This window comes from Dasypus novemcinctus, chromosome 21, assembly GCF_030445035.2.
Source record: "Dasypus novemcinctus isolate mDasNov1 chromosome 21, mDasNov1.1.hap2, whole genome shotgun sequence".
In the NCBI taxonomy this organism is placed as follows: domain Eukaryota; kingdom Metazoa; phylum Chordata; class Mammalia; order Cingulata; family Dasypodidae; genus Dasypus; species Dasypus novemcinctus.
The window spans coordinates 29,262,288-29,272,727 of NC_080693.1; the positions used below are offsets into that span (position 1 = coordinate 29,262,288).

The 10,440-nt window shown below is 42.0% G+C and overlaps 1 pseudogene; it reads right to left on the bottom strand.

The window, feature by feature from the left end:
* Nucleotides 1-2,941: 2,941 nt before the first annotated feature.
* Nucleotides 2,942-3,060, bottom strand: LOC131275155 (small nucleolar RNA SNORA70; annotated as a pseudogene).
* Nucleotides 3,061-10,440: the final 7,380 nt, after the last annotated feature.

A 10,440-nucleotide genomic window follows, 5' to 3' on the forward strand; every position in this document is an offset into this window, starting at 1 on the left:
AGTACTTGGCAATATATTAGGATTCATTGTTGAAGAAGTTTTGTACCAGAGAGAGGTTCAACTATGGCAGGGGAGGAACTCTGGTGTGGGGTGTTATTGATGGGGGGCACATGGGTGGGAGAGTTCTCCAGGGCATGTATATAGGGAACATAAATGTGTTGGGATATATGTTGGGTATTTTCATAGTAGTTACAGTTACAAACGTCAACTGAGGAAGTGCTGAGTTCCCACCCAGGTAAGCTCTGTCACATTTCCCAATGGAACAACAATAATCCCCCAAGTGCAACAGCAAAGATCAACAAGGAAGGATGGTCCAATAATGAGCCCTTGATACTGATGACTATGCTTAGGAGCTGTGTGCCTGAAATATGAACTAGGTCTAGAGCTGTAGGGTGCCTAAGAGTTATCTCCCGAGAGCCTCCATGTTGCTCAAATGTGGCCACTCTCTAAGCCAAATTCATATGTAAATGCATTACCTTCCCCCCAACGTGGGACATGACTCCTGGGGATGAACCTCCCTGGTGCCGAGGGATTACTACCAATCACTAACTGGAGAAGAAACTAGAAAGAGACCTCGAATAATAGGGCCAACTCAGATCAGCAGACTATCTCAGCCTACATGTTGGATCAAGTGTTAAAAACTGCTCTTTGACCTTGAATAAAAGGGGGAAATGGCAAAGACAAATGAGTGGATGTGGCCAAGAGTCTTCCAAAAAGAGTTGGGAAGTCATCAGAGGGTTTGTGCTTATGCACACCTCAGCAGGACCCCAGAAAAAGCCAAAATAGATATAACCCTAGGTACTTGTTCTCCTGAGGGCTACGGAGATCTGCAGGGTATATAGTCATGGCAGATGGATTTGGAACTCTGTGCCATGCCAGAGGGCCCAACTTTGGAATTTGTGCTCCTGAGTGTGATGGAGCTGGACTCAGATGTGACTTTTCTACACATGCCTCTTCTGTCACTTTTACTGAACCTGTGGTTGGTACTAGGGATGGTCCATACTCAGGAGACTTGAATCTCTGGACTGCCCATTTGCCATCTGGGCCCTGAGCCTCAGCAGAGTGGTGACTCCTACTCTCTGGTTTGTTGGTCTTACCCAGGTCAGCTAACAGGGAGGTGAAGATGGTCACCCACCACACCAGGGATTCAAGAATGCCTACAACTGTAAGCAGAGAAATTGCATCCATCATCCATGTGGAATCTAAGCCCCGTCTTGATCTAGAGGTGGAGAGGACATCATCATCCCAGGGTCCACAGAATGGAGGAATAAAATATGGACTAGAGCGGACTTACTGACATTCTACTACAAAACTATTGTGACTAGTAATAGAAGAAATTTTAGCATTGAGGTGGAGAAAGTGGCCACAGTAGTTGGTGAGGGCAAGGAAAGGGTAGAGATGTGATGTGGGAGCATTTTTTGGATTTTGAGTTGTCCTTAATGATACTGCAGGGTCAGATGCTGGACTTTATATATCCTGCCATAACCCATTGAATTTACTGGGGGAGAGTGCAAACTACAGGGTAAACTATTATCTGTGTAGCGCAGCAGTGCCCCAAAATGTGTTCACCGAGTGCGATGAGTGTGTTACAATGATGAGAGAGATTGTTGATGTGGGAGTAGTGGGGTGGGGGGGGGGATACAGGAACCTCATATTTTTTAGTGTAACTTTTTTTTGGTAATGTATATATCTTCAAAAAAATACAATTTACAAAAATGATGTGGTGGGGTGTGGGGTATATTGGAACTTCTGATGTTTTTTAATGTAACATTCCTTGTGATCTATTAACTTTAATTAAACAAAAAGCAAATGAAAAAAGAAATGTGGGAAAATCTCCTATAATTCTAAAGAAAAAAAAGAGGCTTTCAGGAGGTAACTCTTAGGCAATGTATATTACTAGGCTAAATTTCAATTTCACAAGAACAAGGTTCATAAGTACAAGCATTAATATCAAGGGCCTGGCACAGTGGTCTGTCCTTCTTTGCTAGGCACTGCCCATGTACTCTAGAGATTCTTGCCACTCTGTTAGAGAATGTAGCAGGACTCCCCAGGAATGGCAATTCAATATACCATCGGGTATTGTGTGGGTCTCCACCCACTGCGACAACACCCTATGACCACATGAGCACATCACATTCCATAGAGTCATGCCCCAGGTGCACCCATACACACATCCCCCCACCACTGACATCCTGCACCAGTGATCCTCCCCTGCCATAATTGCAACCCTCCTGCAATCCAAAACCTTCTCAAAAACAAAGCCAGAAATTTTTTTTGCATTGTGCCTTTTATCACCATAAGACCTGTTATCTTTTATTCTTTTACTATTATTTTAATATTATGACTTTTAAAGTTTTGTTTAGATTTAATTTCTTGGTTGGTTGCATTATACCTTCAAGGCACCTTTTAAAAGGAATGGGACATAGATGCTATTATATACTTACTGAATTTTCACGTATTTTAATTTTCCTTTTGTATATTTCTGTAAACTCTAATGACAACTTGGCTAGGCATAGCGTTTTTGTTTTTTAGATGGCCAGGAAGTTATTTTTTGGAGGGCATGGGTCGGGTGAGGGCAGTGCTGGCAAAATCCTCAGGAGTGCAGGGCCTGCCACTTGTCCAAGGGGTAACGATTGGAGATGTATTTCACCTTACAGTCATCTGGGATGAGGCACTTCTCAGCCACCATGTCTTTGAATTTTTCAGCATTGAACTTGGTGAAACCCCACTTCTTGGAGATGTGGATTTTCTGGCAGCCAGGGAACTTGAATTTGGCTCTGTGCAGTGCCTCAATCACATACTCCTTGTTCTGAAGCTTGGTGAGGATGGACATGATGACTTGGCCGATGTGGATCCTGAGGTTTTCCAAAGACACCTCGCATACCCATCTGGATTGCAGATGGTATGAGGTCACAGACAGCACCAGAAACAGGCAAGGAAGGACTGTCTCCAAGGCCCCTTAGGGCAACCTGTACACGTATGCTACCAAGGAGGCTTCTGTCTGCAGCCACTGCACGCTGGGCCCCCATGGGGAGAGGGGGCTGCGGAGTAGGTATGGAATTTTGTGGCCATCTTTTTTCCTATTCAGAACCCATTTGCTGAAATGCCTTGGAAAAACTGAAGTAAGGATGATGACTCCCTCCTCCCTTCACCTTTTATGGCATTCTTTTTCTGCCCTGATGCTTATGGGATTATTTCTCCAAAATTTGGAGTCCAATAACTTCATCAGATTATGTTTTGTTATCACCTGGCCTTTATTACTATCTTTTCTAAAACACAACAAATACCTTTGATTAGTAGGTCTGTGTCTTTCTTCACTGCAAGATAGTTTTCTACTATTATATCTTAGAGTATTGTTGTTTCTTTTTTTTCCCCTGTTCTCTACTTTAGCAAGATGAACACTTTTGGTAGCTGGTTTGAAATTTATTTATTTATTTTGTCTTTATTTATTTTTTTAATGTTACTTTAAAAAAACATGAGGTTCCCATATACCCCCCACTCTCTTCACCCCACTCCTCCCCCCATAACAACAACCTCCCCAATCATCATGAGACATTCATTGCATTTGGTGAGTACATCTCTGAGCACCGCTGCACCTCATGGTCAATTGTCCACACCATAGCCCACACTCTCCCACAGTCCACCCAGTGGGCCATGGGAGGACACACAACGTCTGGTAACTGTCCCTGCAGCAACACTCAGGACAACTCCAACCCCTGAAAATTCCCCCACATTCACATCTCTTCCTCCCACTCCCACCCCCAGCAGCAACCATGGCCACTTTCTCCACACCAATGCCACATTTTCTTCAATTACTAATCACAATAGTTCATGAATAAAATATCAGTAAGACCACTCCAATCCATACTCTATTCCTCCATCCTGTGGGCCTTAGAATGGTTGTGTCCACTCCACATCTGTAACAAGAGGGGGCTTAGATTCCATATGGATGCTGGATGTAATCCTCCTTTATTCAGTTATAGGCACTTTTGGCTCCCTGGTGTGGTGGTTGACCCCCTTCACCTCCATGTTAGTTGAGCGGGATAAGTCCAATAAACCAGAGTGTAGGAGTTGCAAGTCTGTTGAGGCTCAGGGCCTGGCTATCACATGGTCAGTCCAGAGATTCATGGTTTGAAATTTACACACCACAATAAATACATACAAAAGTGATACCTTTCTTTTATACATACAGAAAGCAGAATTTATAATATTATGATTATATAACTATTATCACTGCAGAAGCATAATGTATAATTCAGATTTTAAAAAATGAAGTTCTATGTCATTAAACTCAATGCCAGATGTTTCCCTTTCTTATACTCCATCAATTACTCAAAATCAGTCCACATTTCATTTATTCATATTTGTATTATATGTCAAACTATCAGTTTTCTCTGCCTTTACCTGTTGATAGAAAAAAATATATACTTTTGCCTTATGATTAAGATCAGTAGGTATTAATCATGTATTTTGTGTAAGGACATTGAATTCCACTGAACCAGCAGTAAGACATCCTGAGAGAAGAAATAGGGGTGATTCTGCTGGGTCTGTCCCAAACTGCCCACAACAGAGCCTGTTGAGATTCCAAAGAAAGAGGTACCAGACACCAGGGTGATCAGTCCTTAAGTATTTATTAGGGGAATTTACTTATATAGAGCTACTTTGCAACAGACAGTGAGAGGGCAAGAATTTCACTTGAATATGCCCACACCTATAACAACAGTTTTTTAGATTATATAGGCTGAGGGAAGTATTGCTGAGTGCCAAACGCTTGTGTGCAAGTTTTGGAAAAACATCTGGGTATATGCTTTCTCAAAAAAAGATGTACTTAAGGTGGGCAGGGTTCGAGGTTATAGCAACCAAAGTTTGGCGTGCTTTCAGGGAGCTATGGGGAGGGATGCTGGAGAAGGAAAGGGCAAGGTCAGTTCTTAGCCAGGTAGGAGATGCTATAGATATCATTTGGTGGAATTCATATTCTTTCTGAAGACATTTTCATGAAGCCCTCTGATTTCCTGTCTTAATTTGGATGGATAGTATTTTTGACTTGCTGTACAGCTGTCAACCTGGAATTTCTTTTCTTTGTATTTCTGAGTTAGTTCCACCTTTTCTTGGCTTCTTCCTTTGTCTTTTCTTTATTTATTCATGGTCTTCAGTATATTCTAGAGTATTTTTTTCTATAAATATGGACAGAAAAATGCCTAAAACTTTTTATTTTGTCCCTCTCATCTGGATTTAATTATTAGTTTAAAATCATTTTCCTGATTTTCTGGTTTCTTTTCTGTGATTTTGATGAACTATTAATAATTCTCTGAGCAAACATTCTCTGAAATGCCAAATAAAATATTAAAGATCTCTTTTTCTCTCTTTCATTTTACCAGTTTGTATTCAGAAAAATTTGACTCCTGTATAAGAGTGAAAGAATGAAAATCCATAAACTCTTTACATGGATTCACCAATTTTTAACATTATTTTTTTAGCTACATCTTTTTCAAATTTACTTTTCTTCCCTCCTTCGCTTTCTCCTCTTCCTCCTTCCCCTCTTCCTTCTCCTTCTCTTTATTTTATTTTATTTTTTAATTTATTTTTTTAAAAAAAATACTACATTAAAAAAATATGAGGTCCCATTCAACCCCACCGCCTCCACCCCCCACTCCCCCCACAGCAACACTCTCTCCCATCATCATGACACATCCATTGCACCTGGTAAGTACATCTCTCAGCATTGCTGCACCCCATAGTCAATGGTCCACATCATAGCCCACACTCTCCCACGTTCCATCCAGTGGGCCCTGGGGGGATCTACAGTGTCCCGTAGTTGTCCGTGAAGCACCACCCAGGACAACTCCAAGTCCCGAAAATGCCTCCTCATCTCATCTCTTCCTCCCATTCCCCGCACCCAGCAGTCACCATGGCCACTCTTCCCACACCAATGCCACATTTTCTCTGTGGACATTGGATTGGTTGTGTCCATTGCACTTCTATGTCAAGTGGGGGCTTAGATTCCACATGGATACTGGATGCACTCCTCCTGCTTTCAGTTGTAGGCACTCTAGGCTCCATGGTGTGGTGGTTGACCTTCTTCAACTCCATGTTAGCTGAGTGGGGTAAGTCCAATAAACCAGAGTGCAGGAGCTGAAGTCTGTTGAGGCTCAGGGCCTGGCCATCATATGGTCAGTCCAGAGATTCAAATCCCCTAAATATATCTTAAACCCCAGCACCAACTACAATTCCAGTAAAGTAGCATGAAAGTCTTGTGAAAAGAGATCCCATCTGAGTCCAGTTCCATCACGCAGAAACACCAACTCCAAAGAAGGGCCAACTGACATGGCAGTGAACTCCATCTGCCAAGACCATAGAACCTGTGGGTCTCTTTAGCCCTCATAAGAACCAATACCTGGGGTTGTATCTACTTTATCTGTCTCTGAGACTCTGCTCAGGTGTGCATAAGGGCAATCCTTCTGACAACCTCCAGACTCTTTTTTTGAGACTCATAGCCATATAAACTCATTTGTCCTTCCCATTTCCCCCTTACTTTAGGTCAAACAGCATTTTTAACTCCTATTATTATATGTAGACAGGAATATTCTGTTGGTCCACATTGAACCTTTAATTCAAGGTCATTTTCTAGTTACATCATCAGCTGGTACTTGGTAGTGATCCCTCGGTGCCAGGGAGGCTCATCCCCGGGTGTCATGTCCCACACTGGGGGGAAGGCATTGCATTTACATGCTGAGTTTGGCTTCGAGACTGGCCACATTTGAGTAACACGGAGACTGTCAGGAGGGAACTCTTAGGCACAGTGCTGCTCTAGGCCTTGTTCTTATTTCAGGTGTATAGGCTCACAAGCATAGTCATTAGTATCAGGGGCTCACTGTTGGACCCTCATTCCTTTCTGGTCCTTGCCATTGCACGTGGGGGACTGCTGCTGCTCCCCTAGGGACCATGACAGAGCCCCCCACCCTGGCCAGGAACCCAGTACACCCCCAGCTGTTGTTTTTAATTGTTTCCACTATGAGTATATCCAAACATTTCCATGCACCCTGGACACATGCTCTGTATAACTCCCTGTCAACCATATGTCCCCTGTCAAAAACATCCCATACCAGTATTCCTCCGCTGCCATTGTTGAACCACTCTGTGATCCAAAACTTCCTGAAAAGTGAAGCCCAATATAATGTCAGGTTCCCTTACTAGTAAAATGGAATATAGCGATGAGTTTAAAGGTTAGATATGGAATACATAATGATTTGGAAAAATTCTACATTCTATCTTTTTCTGTTCTTTTTTCCCTAATTATTGAGCTTCTCTTCATAAGAGCCTTAGATCACAGTAATTCATATATACAGTATGCAGTACTCCCACATATCCATTATAAAACCTTTTCCCTTCCACAGCGATAATCTTTTAACTTATTCATATCATATTTACTGAAACTGATGTACAGATACTGAGACAATAGCTTTCAAGCAAGGTAACATTTGTGTTTACATTGTGGTTTATACTTTAGGCTATACAGTTTTCTAAATTTTTTAGTTATCCTATGTTTTACATTATGGTTTACATTATTAGTCTGTCATCCCTATATGTTTTTGGTGTACTATTACATGTTTTATATCCATCCTTGTGTACTCTTGTGAAACACTTCTTTGCCCTCACATTTACTTTGGTTCCATCTATTCAATATCTATTTCCCCCTCCCCTTAGGGCCCTCAGTGACAGTCAATCTTTATTTCTTGAGGAGCCATGTTCAGATACTTGCAAAAGAGTTGAGGGCTTGACTTGCTCAACTGCCCTAATGCCCTGGGAGCCACCCTTTCTCTTGAGAGATACAGTTCCCTCTATTTGATGGCATTAGTCCTCCCCAGGTTGTGGGTCTACCTTCAGTCTCATTATATGGGTCTCTACCCAATGGTATAACCCACTCTGGCAAAATGAGCATTCAGATATTCCCTAGGAATCAGTCCTGCATCAGATTATCCCCTTTGAGTATCTTAAACAGGTAACTTTCCTAATTATATTTTGAAAAGGTTTTCTCAGCACAATACTCTCAACCAATACCTGACAATCTCCTATGTTTGTGTGTTGTCCCATCCTCCCCCCAATTTCTTGGGCAATATTACCCATCCGCCCATCCCTAGCCCCCCTCAAACCCGCAAAGCCCCACCCAAAGGTAACCCTATGCCCCCATTTTATCCCTTCCTTGTACACATACTTACGTCCAGCTTATCATAGATTTCACCCCTGTAGATATCAGCTTACATCTTTCCTCTACCCCCTGATTTCCTGTAAGCCTAGCTTCCAGTCTCTAACTCTCTGAGGCAGCTTGCTTATTTCATATCATTGAGGTCATGTAGTATTTGTCCTGCAATGCCTGGGTTGCTTCACTCAACATAACGTTCTCAAGATTCATCCATGTTATCACGTGTGTTTGTAGTGTATTTGTTCTTAAAGCAGAGTAGTATTCCATTGTATGTATATACCACATTTTATTGATCCACTCATCTGTTGATGGGCATTTGGGTCGATTCCAACTTTTGGCGATAGCGAACAATGCTGCTATGAACAGTGGTGTGCATATATCCGTTTTTGTCTCTGCCTTCAGTTCTGCTGGGTATATACCCAGCAATGGAATTGTTGTAGACCTCTCAGGATTTTCTATGTATAGGATCATGTCATCTGCAAATAATGAAATTTTGACTTCTTCCTTTCCAATTTGAATGCCTTTTATATCTGGTTCTTGCCTCAGTGCTCAAGCAAGTACTTCTAAGACAATGTTAAATAGAAGGGGAGAGAGTGGGCATCCTTGTCTTGTTCCTGACTTTAGAAGGAAGGATTTTAGGATTTCTCCATTGTAAACGATGTTGGCTGTGGGTTTTTCATATATAGTCTTTATCATGTTCAAAAAATTTCCTTGTATTCCGATCTTTTGGAGTGTTTTTATCAAGAAAGGGTGCTGTATTTTGTCAAATGCTTTTTCTGCATCTATAGATATAATCATGTGATTTTTTAACTTCAATCTGTTTATATTGTGTATTACATTGATTGATTTTCTTATCTTGAACCATCCTTGCATATCTGGAATGAATCCCACTTGATTGTGGTGTATAATTCATTTAATGTGTTGTTGAATACGATTAGCAAGTATTTTGTTAAGTATTTTTGCATCTAGGTTCATTAGAGAAATTGGTCTGTAGTTTTCCTTTCTTGTGGTGTCTTTGTTTGACTTTGGTACTAGGGTAATGTTGGCATCATAGAATGAGTTAGGCAATGTTCCTTCTGTTTAGATTTTTTTGGAAGTTTCAGCAGGATTGGTGTTAGTTCTTTCCAGAATGTTTTGTAGAATTCACCTGTGAAGGCATCTGGCCCTGGGCTCTTCTTAGTTGGGAGGTTTTTATTTATTTATTTTTTCCTTTTTTTTTTTAAATTTAATTTTTAAAAATATTACATTAAAAAAATATGAGGTCCCATTCAACCCCAGCGCCCCCACCCCCCACTCCCCCCATAGCAACACTCTCTCCCATCATCATGACACATCCATTGCACCTGGTAAGTACATCTCTCGGCATTGCTGCACCCCATAGTCAATGGTCCATATCATAGCCCACACTTTCCCACGTCCCATCCAGTGGGCCCTGGGGGGATCTACAATGTCCTGTAGTTGTCCATGAAGCACCACCCAGAACATCTCCATGTTCCAAAAACGCTTCCCCATCTCATCTCTTCCTCCCATTCCCTGCACCGAGCAGTCACCATGGCCACCCTTCCCACACCAATGCCACATTTTCTCATTTTCTCTGTGGACATTGGATTGGTTGTGTCCATTGCACATCTAGGTCAAGTGGGGGCTTAGATTCCACATGGATACTGGATGCACTCCTCCTGCTTTCAGTTGTAGGCACTCTAGGCTCCATGGTGTGGTGGTTGACCTTCTTCAACTCCATGTTAGCTGAGTGGGGTAAGTCCAATAAACCAGAGTGTAGGAGCTGAAGTCTGTTGAGGCTCAGGGCCTGGCCATCATATGGTCAGTCCAGAGATTCAAATCCCCTAAATATATCTTAAACCCCAGCACCAACTACAATTCCAGTAAAGTAGCATGAAAGTCTTGTGAAAAGAGAGCCCATCTGAGTCCAGTTCCATCATGCAGAAACACCAACTCCAAAGAAGGGCCTTCTGACATGGCAGTGAACCCCATCTGCCATGATCATAGAACCCGTGGGTCTCTTTAGCCCTCACAAGAACCAATACCTGGGGTTGTATCTACTTTATCTGTCTCTGAGACTCTGCTCAGTTGTGCATAAGGGCAATCCTTCTGACAACCTTCAGACTCTTTTTTTGAGACTCATAACCATATAAACTCATTTCTCCTTTCCATTTCCCCCTTACATTAGGTCAAACAGCATTTTGAAATCATGTTATTATATGTTGACAGGGATATTCTGC